The sequence below is a fragment of the Pipistrellus kuhlii genome, unplaced genomic scaffold (genome assembly GCF_014108245.1).
Source record: "Pipistrellus kuhlii isolate mPipKuh1 unplaced genomic scaffold, mPipKuh1.p scaffold_m20_p_1, whole genome shotgun sequence".
Lineage (NCBI taxonomy): Eukaryota > Metazoa > Chordata > Mammalia > Chiroptera > Vespertilionidae > Pipistrellus > Pipistrellus kuhlii.
This window is the reverse complement of record NW_023425404.1, coordinates 61,031,529-61,044,464: the sequence shown is the minus strand read 5'-3', so window position 1 is coordinate 61,044,464 and position 12,936 is coordinate 61,031,529. Positions and strand designations below refer to the sequence as shown.

At 39.2% G+C, this 12,936-nt stretch overlaps 2 protein-coding genes across 2 annotated transcripts in view; both read right to left on the bottom strand.

Annotated features, from left to right (window-relative positions):
- LOC118724322 (ribonuclease 4) overlaps positions 1-12,936 on the bottom strand; it is an 81,273-nt gene that overhangs the window by 18,456 nt on the left and 49,881 nt on the right. The window lies entirely within an intron of this gene.
- The window catches only part of LOC118724301 (angiogenin-like), a 64,440-nt gene that overhangs the window by 6,700 nt on the left and 44,804 nt on the right, over positions 1-12,936 (bottom strand).

The window sequence follows — 12,936 nt, the reverse complement described above, 5'->3', positions numbered from 1 at the left end:
CACATGCATGGTCTGGATCCAGAAGACGCTGTTTCTGATCTATGGGCCAACTCTAAGAACTGCCTTGGAAGAACCCCACAGAGTAAGTGTGGTCTCCCAGCAGAATGCTGTTCCCCTGCGCTGTCTATTTCCCCACATAACTTGGTTTCATGAAAGGATGCCATGTCAATAAGTAGGTTAATCATCAATTTCACAGAACCAGAAAAGCACTTGTAGGGAAGGTTAGGTCAGTGTTTTTCAACCTTTTTTTGGGCAAAGGCACACTTGTTTTATGAAAAAAATCACGAGGCACACCACCATTAGAAAATGTTAAAAAATTTAACTCTGTGCCTATATTGACTATATATAAAGTAATTCTCTTGAATAGGAATCAAATAAACACAAAGAAAGTATTTTATAATTACTTTATTATGAAATATTAAGTAAACAAAATAGTGAAAAATTATAAAATTCTTGTCTTGTCTGCACCTACGGCACACCAGGCAACATCTCGCGGCACACTAGTGTGCCGCGGAACAGCGGTTGAAAAACGCTGGGTTAGGTAACAGTGTTAGTACCCACTGCCCTTGATCTCAACCTCCCAGCTACTAAAGCCTCAGAAATATCTTTGCCATCTTTCTTGGGTTTCTCTTTACTTTCATCCTCAACTGTTCAAAAGAGACTAACCAGGAGCCCCCAGTATTCTGTTCCTTGTAGCACAGCTGCAAAACTGACCATCTCCACTGATAAGCATTCCTCCTTTAATGGTTAATTGATTTCATTGTCTCTCCATTTGACAGAACACCCTGAGAGAAGAATAATTGTCTTTTTCAAATCTACAATCTTAGTTTCTAAATCAGTGGCCGACACCTAGGCCCAAGGTCTTTTTATTATCCCTCCTGGTATAAAAATAACATTCTCTGATCTCACTTTGGGGACCCCAACCATGCAGATTCTCCTGGCTTCTCTCAGGGCTCACCAGCACAACTGGGTTTGGTAAGTTGTCACCAAACAAGGCAGGTAGAGTAGGAAGGCTTCCAAGGATCCCAGGAAAGCTCTGCTTCTAGCTTACTTATAAATCCTAAAAACACATGGATTGCCTTCACTTTGGAGGCATTGGTGCCTGTTCCAAAGCACCCTCTCCTGGAGAGATTAACCCTTTAAACAGCTGCCAGTGGGGTACACGTGCTTGGGCATGTGCTCTAGAGCCTGTCTTAGGAGCAGTTTTGGTACCTGGAAGGGCCTGAGGCCTTAAGGAGGAAGAGAAGTGGATGAGGCAGGTTAATAAAAAACTACAGAAATTCTCTGGCAAGTAGATAAGGGAAATGAAGACAAAATACTTAAACAAAGGCAATCGACAGCCAACTAATAAATCATAACACTCTATCTTCCCTAACAAAGTGCACTTAGGAGCAGGTGGTTTACACCTCTACTCCCCAAAGAGTGTGAGTAGCTTAAATCACCCTAGTCAGGTAGATAAATAACAGAGACCCTGCAGTGCCATTAGTGCCAGATAAACCCAAGAACCAATAAAATCCAGGGAATAAATAATAACAACAAATAAATAATTAGAGCCAGACAAATCCAAGATAGAAGTAACGATGATTAGAGAATGATCCCAAACCCCACTATATGCTCATCTGACACATAAGCATGTTAAAGTACACACCTAAAAAGCTGATAAATAATCTGATTGAGACCACCACTAAAATTCCCGTCTACAGAAAACACAGAAAATCCTCAAGACAAAGGACCAACTATCTACTTGCTCTCCCTGAGCACACCCTTTCCTCCCTTTCTCCTAAGCTCTGAGGGCCCCACTTTTGCCTAACTTTTCAGTGAGACAAAAGCATCCCCCACTTGGTTCACTCCTGTCATTTAGACTTTTACTTCTCAGTAATCTAGCAGCCCAGCCCTGGCTCATTTCTGTTACTATGACTTCCTTTCCTGAGTCTAGGCAGCCCAGGGTCACTTCTGTTACTGTCATCTTGCTTCTTCTATCCTAAGTCCTTCTTTTGTTTTACTGACCCAACCTTTATTAAACATAGTTGCAAAATCAGCTGGGCTTGTGTCTTGAATTGTTTCCTTTATGAAGTAAAAAAACCCACAAACCCCAAGCCGTGCCTGCATAGACCTGATTTGGCCTAGTCCTATCCCTTTCTGGTGAGATGGGCAGCATGAATAACCCAAAAAAGACAAACTTAACCTTTTCAGTTGTGTTGGGATACAGTCCTACCTGAGCTTCACTCCTCCTCCTGCCAACCCCCTGTCCTCTTCCTTCTTCCCTGCATCCCCAACCAAACCCTGAGCTAAAAGGAAAAAAGTTGAAGGTAGTGAGAAGAGGACCAAGCACACTGCCATAAACGCTTTCCCTCAGTACTGGCTGCCTCGGGGTTACTGAAGCCTCTGAATAGGAAGGGGCAGGCATGTCTCTGACCAGAACATTTGTTCTGCCAAACACCAAAGTTCAATATTTTTTTAGAAGCAAAGAGAGGTAACAGGATATGGGGTCCATAGAGTAGGGCCTCTCCTGGCACTTAGCAGAGTGCCCAAATCCTCACTGCCTTTTTGTGGGTAAAAATTATTTTAATTAATCATATATCACTTTTTAACCAATTAACTGCCACACATCCAAAAGGGAAACCATCCCCACATGCCACGATATTTTGAATTTAATTAAAAATTAATTTGAATGAGTATTATAAAAATAAATATAACCCACAATTCAGGTGTTCTTGAATATTTTCAGTTGAAATTTCTTACAAAAAATGACTTTTAAAGTTTCTATAGATGTTTATGGCATACAAAGGGTTAAAGAGACACTGAATAAGTGAGCTCTAAAAATTATCATGGAACACCAAAAGTGGAAATTGCATAGAGACTGGTAAGAAGGGCAGAGTCACCAAAGGGCTGACTGGAAAGCAACTGAAGTTTCTTTTCTTTTTTTTTAAAATTTAATAAATTTTTATTGTTCAGATTATTACAATTGTTCCTATTTCCCCCCACCCCCCACATAGCTCCCTTCCACAGGTTCCCACTCCACCCTCTGCCCTTACCCCCCTACCCCCACAGTCCTCATCCATAGGTGTATGATATTTGTCCAGTCTCTTCCCACACCTCCCACACATCTTTTCCCCTGAGAATTGTCAATCCACTCCCTTTCTATGCCCCTGATTCTATTATATTCACTAGTTTATTCTGTTCATCAGATTTTTTTATTAACTTGATTTTAGATTCACTTGTTGATAGATATGTATTAGTTGTTCATAATTTTTATCTTTACCTTTTTCTTCTTCTTCTTCTTAAAGAATACCGTTCAGTATTTCATATAATACTGGTTTGATGGTGATGAACTATTTTAGGTTTTTCTTATTTGTGAAGCTCTTTATCCGACCTTTAATTCTGAATGATAGCTTTGCTGGGTAGAGTAATCTTGGTTGTAGGTCTTTCCTATTTATCACTTTGAATATTTCTTGCCACTTCCATCTGGCCTGCATAGTTTCTGTTGAGGAATCAGTTGACAGTCATATGGTTGCTTCCTAGTAGGTAACTGTTTTTCTCTTGCTGCTTTCAAGATTCTCTCTTTGTCTTTTGCTCTTGGCATTTTAATTATGATGTGTCTTGGTGTGGTTCTCTTTAGATTCCTTTTGTTTGGGGTTCTGTATGCTTCCTGGATTTGTAATTCTATTTCTTTCACCAGGTAGGGGAAGTTTGCAGCGATTATTTCTTCAAATAGGCTTTCAATATCTTTCTCTCTCTCTTCTTCTGGCACCCCATAATTCTGATGTTGGTTTGCTTGAAGTTGTCCCAGAGGCTCCTTACACTATCTTCATATTTTTGGATTCTTTTTTCTTTTTTCTTTCACAGTTAAGTGTTTTTTGGTTCTTTGTATTTCAAATCTTTGACTTGATTCTTGAGATCCTCTACTTTGCTATTGGATCTCTGTATAATATTTTTCTTTCAGTCAGTGCATGCTTGATTTCTAGTTGGTCCTTTTTCAGATCCTTGAGGATCTTGCTAAATATATCAGCCTTTTCTAGAAAATTCTTTAAAAACCTTATAACTGGTTTTGAACTCTATATCCAGTCATTTGCTTTCCTCCATTTCTTTCATTTGTGACTTGTTTCTTTGTCTCTGGATTTTGGCTCCTTCCCTGAGTTGAGAAAGCCAGCTGTGTACTCAGTTGCCCACCATCTCTGCAAGTGTGCACCTTGGTACCTCTGCCTTCTGCAGTTCCTCTGAGTTTCAGTGTGCTTTTCTCTTTCCTGACAGTCCAGTTTCACCCCATATGAGTCTGGGTCCCCAGAGTCTCATCAGAACTGGAGTTCAGCCCAGTCAGAAGCTTTTGTCTCCCTCCCACTTGAGAAAGCCAGCTACACACTCAGTTGTCAGTCCTCTCTGCAGGTGCATCTCAGTACCTCTGCCTCTTGCAGTTTCTCTGAGTCTCAGTGTGCTTTTCTCTTTCCTTCTAGTTGTAGAATTCCCAGCCTTCCTGTAGTTCTGTAAAATGTCTGTTTTTTCTTTTAGTTGTAGTTCTGAAATTGTTATGCAAGGCAGCAGTTCAAGTGTTTACCTAGGCCGCCATCTTGGTTTCTCCGAAAGCAACTGAAGTTTCAAAAAGATATCTAGGTTGTGGGAAATTACCAGTGAGAATGCTGGGATCTAATCCTCAAGCTGGTCTTTCAGCAGAAAGCACCAGAACTGAGAAGGGTATCACAAACAACTGTCTGTGAAATTCAGTGGGGTTGCTGTCTGCCAGGGAGAAATGGCTGGAAATTTAGGCACCAGTTCAAAGGACCAAGGCACTGCTGTGTGGCCTCAGACAGTGGCTGATCTTACATCTCCTTGAAGATCCAAGAACCAGTGTACGCAGTGGTCAGAGTGAGACCATGTTGGATTACAACTCTTCATATCCATAAGAGACACACTCAAGGAGCAATGAATGGGTTACCAACGAGATCAATAAAGAAATAAAAAATCTTCTGGAAACAAAAATAAATAGACAATAACCTCAAATCTTTGCAAAAGCAGTCCTGAGAGGGAAGTTCATAATACTACAAGCCTACCTCAAAAAACAAGAAAAAATAACAATAAATTATTTAACCATACAACTTAAAGAACTAAAAAGAGAACAACAAGAAAAGGCCAGAGGAAGTAGAAGGAAATATCTAATAAACATTAGAGCAAAAATAAAAGACACAGAGACTAAAAAAACAATACAAAAACTTAATGAAAACAAAAGCTGATTATTTGAAAGGATAAACAAGGTTGATGAACCATTAAACAGACTCATCAAGAATTAGAGAGAGAGGACCCAAATAAATAAAATCAAGAAATGCATGTGGAAAAGTAACCACTGATACCATAGAAATACAAAGGATTGTAAGAAAATTCTATGAACAACTATATGTCAACAAGTTGGACAATGAGCATGAAACTTTTAGAAAAATACAATCTCCTAACACTCTATCAAGAAGAATCAGAAAACCTAAATAGGCCAATAACGACTGGTGAAATAGAAGCAATAATCAAAAAACGCCCAGCAAGCAAAAGCCCGGGTTTGGCCAAGGGAGTTTTACCAAGTGTACAAAGAAGAACTATCACCTATACTCTTAAAACTATTCAAGAAAAATCCAAGAGAAAGGAATAATTTGAACCTCTTTTTAAGAGGCCAGCATTATCCTAATTCCAAAACCAGATAAAGGCACTACAAAGAAAGAAAATTATAGGCCAATCTCGCTAATAAGCATAGATGCTAAAATACTCAACAAAATATTAATATATTGGATCCACCAATATATTAAAAAGATCTTCTACCATTACTACGTAAGTGAGATGTATTCCAGGGAGGCAAGGCTGGCACAATATTCACAAATCAATAAACGTGATACATCACATAAACAAATTGAAACGGGAAAATCATGTGATCACATCAATAGATGCAGAAAAAGCATTCTATAAATCCAACACCAATTTTCTATAAAAACTCTCAGCAAAGGGGAAATAAAGGGACCATATCTCAACATGATAAAGGATATATGTATGACAAGGCTAGAGCAAACATTATACCCAATGGGCAAAAACTAAAACCATTTACCCTAAGAACAGGAACCAGACAGTGATGTCTGCTTTCATCACTCTTCTTCAACATAGTACCGGAAGTTCTATCTATAGCAATTAAATAAGAATAAGATCCGAGACTGGTTTGGCTCAGTAGATAGAGTGTCGGCCCGTGGACTGAAGGGTCCTGGGTTCGATTCTGGTCAAGGGCATGTACCTAGGTTGCAGGCACATCCCCAGTGGGGAAGTGTGCAGGAGGCAGTTGATCGATGTTTCTCTCTCATCGATGTTTCTAACTCTATCTCTCTCCCTTCCTTTCTATAAAAAATCAATAAAATATATATTTTTAAAAAGAATAAGAAATAAAAGGCATCCAAATTGGAACAGAGGAAGTAAAACTCTCATTATTCGTAAATGACATGATTATATATAGAAAACCCTAAAGACTCCACCAAAAACTACCAGGTTTAATAAATTAATTTGAGAATGTAGCAGGATACAAAATCAACACCCCAAAATGGATGGCTGTTTTATACACCAATAATGAATTCTCAGATAGAGAAACTAAACAGATAATTCCATTTACCACTGCAACAAAAAAAAATTGACCTAATTAGAAATAAACTTAACCAAGGAGGCAAAATACCTGTACTCAGAAAACTACAGAACATTGAAAAAAAGAGATAGAAGATATAAACAAGTGGAAGAATATATCACTTTCATGAATTGGTAGAATCAGCATCATTAACATGTTCATACTACCCAAGGCACTCTATGGGTTCAATGCAATCCCTATTAAAATACCAATGGCGTATTTCACAGATCTAAAACAAATACTTCAAAATTTTATATGGAATCAAAAAAGACCCCAAATAGCTGCAGCAATCTTTAGAAAGAAGAACAATATTGGAGGAATCATATTTCAAATTATACTATAAAGCCACCATAATCAAAACGCCTGGTAATGTCACAAGAATAGGCAATGGAACAGAACAGTGACCCCAGAAATCGACGGAAGCCATTGTGCTCTATTAATATTTGAAAAAGGAAGCAAGAGCATTCAATGGAGTCAAGATAGTCTCTTCAATAAATGGTGCTGGGAACATTGGACAGATACTTGCAAACAAACAAACAAACAAACAAACAAACAAAAAAACAACACGAAACTAGACCACCAATTTACCCCATACACAAGAATAAACTCAAAATGGATAAAAGACTTAAATGTAAGTCATGAAACCATAAAAATCCTAGAAGAAACCATAGGTAGCAAATCTCAGACATCTCACATAGCAATATGTTTACTGACACATCTCCTAGGACAGTGGTTCTCAACCTTCCTAATGCTATGACCCTTTAATACAGTTCCTCATGTTGTGGTGACCCCCAACCATAAAACTATTTTTGTTGCTACTTCATAACTGTAATTTTGCTACTGTTATGAATTGTGATGTAAATATTTGTTTTTTCCAATATTCTGAGGTGATCCCTATGAAAGGGTCACCACCCACAGATTGAGACCCTCTGTCAGGGGTTGCTTAAGACCATTGGAAAACACAGATATTTACATTATGATTCATAACAGTAGCAAAATTACAGTTTCCTTAGGGCAAAGGAAACTAATGAGAAAATAAACTAATGAGACTACATCAAACTAAAAAAGCTCCTGCACAGTAAAAGAAGCCATCAACAAAATGAAAAGGGAGTCTACTGTATGAGAGAATATATTTGTCAATGATACTTCTGATAAAGGGTTAATAGCCAAAATATATAAGAAACTTATACAACTTAGCAAAACTAAAACAATCCAATAAAAATAGGGCAAAGGACCTAAATAAACACTTCTTCAAAGTAGACGTACAGATGGCCAAGAGACATGAAAATATGCTCAAAGTCGCTGGTCATCAGAGAGATGAAAATTAAAACAGCAATGAGGTATCACCTCACACCTGTCAGGATGGCTATCATCAACAAATCAACAAATGACAAGTGCTGGGGAGGATGTGGAGAAAAGGGAACCCTAGTACACTGCTGGTGGGAATGCAGACTGATGCAGCCATTATGGAAAACAGTATGGAGATTTCTTTTTTTTTTTTTTTTTTTTTTTTTTTAATTTTTTTTTTTTAATTTATTTATTTATTTTTTTTTTTTACATATTTTAATGATTTTTTTTGCCCCCCTCCCTCCCTCCCCCATAGCCCCTCCCTCCCCATAGTTTTATGTCCATTGGTTGTACTTATATGCATGTATACAAGTCCTTCGGTTGATCTATTATCTCCCCCAGATCCTCCTCCCCTCCCCGCTGTAATTTGACAATCTGCTTGTTGCTTTACTGTCTCTATATCTATCTTTTGGTTCATCAGTTTATAATGCTCTTTATTATCCACAAATGAGTGAGGTCATGTGGTGTTTCTCTTTCATTGATTGGCTTATTTCACTCAGCAGTATGGAGATTTCTTAAAAAATTAAATATGGAACTGCCATTTGACCTAGTGATATCACTTCTAGGAATATATCTTAAGAAAACTGAAACACCAATCAGAAAGAATGTATACATCCCTATATTCATAGCAGCAAAATTTATAATAGCTAAGGTCTGGAAACAACCCAAGTGCCCATCAGAAGATAGTGGATAAAAAAGCTGTGGTACATTTATACCATGAAATACTATGCAGCAGTAAAAAAAAAAAAAAAAAAAAAAAAAAATCTCTTACCCTTTGAAACAGCATGGAGGGACTTGGAGAATATCATGCTAAGTGAAATAAGTCAGTCAGAGAAAGACAAATATCACATGCTCTCACATGTGGAATCTAAATAACAAAATAAACTGATGAACAGAGTGAATCCAGAACTATGGAAGCATGGAACAGAGTGTGGAATCTCAGAGGGAAGTGGGGTCCAGAGTGGTGGAGAGTGGGTGGGTGGAAAGTAATTAACCAAAGAACTTGTATGCATATATGCATGGCCTTTGGATACAGACAATGGGGTGGTGAAGGCCAGGGTGGGGACTGGGAAAAGGCTGGAGGGAGTCAATGGAGGGTGGGGAGGGGACATGTGTAATACTTTCAACAATAAAGTATTATTTTTTTTAAAAAAAGTTATCAACCAGTCACTCGTTAGGGAAGATGGCTGCCAGGCCCATTCCAACACCCTGAGGGCCTCAGCAGTCCCAGGAGACTGAGGCAGCGGCCACCTCCCTCAGCCTTGGGGACAAGATGACTTGATCAACACAACCCTTCTCTGATGAATCGCCTAACAACAGAGACAAGGGACTCCACTCCAATGTCACCTTCACACACAAACTGTCCCATTGCCTGAAACACCAGTTCCAGCCCAGCTCACACAGACAGATCAGCCTCTGGGTTTAGTTTGGCAGTGATGGCGGGAGCAGCCTCCAGCCTCTGAACACAGCCATATCCCTTCTCTTCTTGGAGGATGTCACTGAGCAACCTTGGGGAAATCCACAACCTGCCTACATGGTTGACAGTGCAGAGTCAGGTGAATGGTGAATGGTTGCTTTCATTCTAATTGTTTTATTTTCAGCTTGGCACAATGAGGAATTTAGGTTTTTTTGGAGGAAAAGTTTTATAATTTTATTAAAGTGCATCTAAGTGCTAATCCATTTGTGTTTCAAAATACAAGAAAGTATAGTCTATGATTAATAAACACTGTATCTTTGCCAGTGTTGTAATAAAAGGGAAACAATTACCATTTAAAAAATATATTCATATATTTAAAAATATTCTGACAGCTTAAACTTGAAAGTAACTCTCCTTTTTCTGAACTGTTTTTTCTGTTTCTTCTTTAAGCCAATAATTTCCCTGCATGAACAGGGGAAGCTTGGGTTCTTCTTCTAAGGACGCTAGTGCTGGTGTACTTTCCCCCTTTATACAGAGTACAAATATTTAATTCTGTCCTAAAAACTAATTGTAAAATTTTATGATGGAGGGAAAAGATTGATCTCCACATTTCTTTATAATTCTTATGTAGTTTGGGTCTATAGGCATGAAACTTACTTAAGAAGAGAAGTGATGGTAAAAGAGGACGATGCTCGTGTGTAAAGAAGGATTAGCCTCCACTTCCAGGAAGGGGAGACAGTTCTGAGAGAGGGAGAATGGGACACAGGCCTGCTGACATGGCTCTATTTCCAAACAGAAAATAAGTAATCATTCACTTTTCAACAAACTCTGGGCTTTATGCCCATTCTCTCTTTCCCAAATGTTTCAAGGTTGTTCTTTTGAGAATAACTATTTACAGAGATTGTTTTTTGCTCAAATACAGAATAATGGAAACTCCTAAGGAGGGGTTTAGCCAGCCTGCTTTGGTTCACCTTTTTAGCCATCTACTTTCATTTGTGAATCACACTGGTTTAATGCTCCCAACAATAACTTGACCAGCCTCTTACCATTGCCTGCTTATAACCTGACATCTGCTCTTTTTTTTTTTTATTGATTAGGGTATCACATAATTGTCCTCATCCTGCCATTCCCATCTCAAACCCCTCCTCACATATGCCCTCACCCCCCTGTTGTCCATGGCCACTGGTTAGGCTTACAGGCATGCACACATGTTTTTTGGTTGATCTCTCCCCTTTACCCCCACATCTGCACTTTAAAAAAAAATTCTTTATTGATTAAGGTATCACATATTTTTCCTCATCCCCCCATTCCCATCCCAATCCCCTCCCCACCCATGCCTCCATCCCCCTGTTGTCTGTGGCCACTTGCATGCATACAAGTCCTTTGGTTGATCTCTCCCTCTTACCCACACCTTCCCCTACCTTCCCTCTGAGGTTTGACAGTCTGATCGATGCTTCCCTGTCTCTGGGTCTGTTTTTGTTCATCAGTTTATGTTGTTCATTATTTCCTCTAGATGAGTGAGATCATGTGATACTAGAAATATACTTATAAGAACTGAAAATAAGACAAGCAATAATGGTTATGCTGAAAGGCAAATGAATCAGTCTGTAGAGAGTTTCTTTCTGGGCTAACAGTTCTTTTGAGTCCCAATTTAAATGTCAAACAGTTCCTTATGTGTACATGTCAGCAATGATATTTTAGTTCTGGGTGGTGGACAAAAATGGTGGTAATGAAGGCCCAACCTTCTCTGGTTTAGTCCTGGGCAACCTGCAGCGAAGCACAGCTGCTGACTGCTAGTAGGGCAAGGTGTCATCAGCGTCTTCCATCTCTGATTGTTTCTCTGCTGTCTTCGTGATTGGAGCAGTCCTGTCACTTCCTCTCTGTTGCAGGAATCCACATAATCTTAGAGCGGTGCACCTTTGGAGGTGGAGGTCCCAGGGTCCAAGGGTCTGCAGCTGGGGTAGCAGGATAATAGCTGGGGTGGGTGCTGGGTTGTGGGGCAGTTCCAAAGCCTGTCTCGGTGGTGGTGTTGATGAGTTCCTAAAACAGGCTGTTCTCCCGTTCAAAAAGGTGTGGACTCCGTGCTGGAGTCCCTCTGTCCAGGGACTGCCCGCAGCAGTGGAAGTCTCTCCTTGTCAAGGAGAGCCTGTCTGCCATACCCTGCTACTTCTGCGAGATTTAACTGTCCCTCACTCATTCACACACACACACACAACACGCACATCCACACACTCTCCTTTCATACCTTCACTGACGCACTTCCTCTCCTTTACGTCTGTCCTGCTAGCCGCCATCTTTCTCTTCTATCTGACATCTGCACTTTTGACAAAAGCCAGAGCCCTTCCTATTTCCCTGGAATGGCTTTTCCTATCCTCTTTGCCAAATGATAGTTTTTCTCCTCATGACTGGAATATCTTCTTTTTCTGTGAGTCCTAGTACAATACCTGGCCACTCCATGCAGTCATAGAATAAGAGAGAGAGGGACCTCAAAGACCATTATGTTAAATCCTCATTTTACAGATCAGGACCCTCAGCAACAGAGAAAGAGAACATGTATGGCCCAAGGAACATCTAGGGTTCCTAAAGGAGAAGCTTCCCAATGCACTACACAGCTATCAGGTTCTCACTAGTAATTTCTAGAAAACCCAAGCTAATTCTAAAGGTACCTGTGAAAGTTTCTGTTTAAGGGAAACCTACTTTGACTATTTTCCTGAATTCAAAAAATATTTTACTTTAACTGTAAAAACAAAAGTTGCTTGAAATGAAATGTAACACAATTATCATTCTGCATTAACTAGCTAGTAGCTGTGCAGTTTAAGCAGCTCTTTGAATACTGAGGCTGCTTCTGGGAAGTTGGTGACCCACTGTTCAGATAATTATGTCAGTTGCATTTCTAGTGATTGTATTTATGACTTGATTATTAGGTCCTTAATGACACAAAAGGAGGGTCTTGGCTAGTCTCCCCACAATGGTGCTGAGACTGTTTATTGTCCTTTAGAAACAAAGATATCATGTGTGTGGGGTGACACTTCAACCAACAGCTACCCAGGGAGGGCTAGATGTTTTTTTTTGTTTGTTTTTTTCAATATATTTTTATTGATTTTAGAGAGAGTATTAGTAGAAGGGAGAGGAACAGAGAGATAGAAACATCAATTGGCTGCCTCCTCTATGCTTCCAACTGGAGATCCAACCTGCAACCCAGGCATGTGCCCTAAATGGACCACAACCTCTTGGTTCATGGGTCCATGTTCAATCTCTGAGCCACACCAGTCAGACTAAATGGATTTTTATTATAATGCATACATGTAAAAAGTTATAAATTCTATGAATGTCCAACAATAGAGAATTTGTTTAATGAATCATGCTACATCCTTTACATAAAATACTACAGAGCCTTCAGAATAATATAGATATTTGTTGACTTGGAATGTTTCTGATGCATATTTTTGAATAAGCCTTTTTGTTGTTATATGTAATATAACATATTTGCAGAAAAACGAACAAATTTTAATTATGAAAGTCAATAAATTAATTCAAA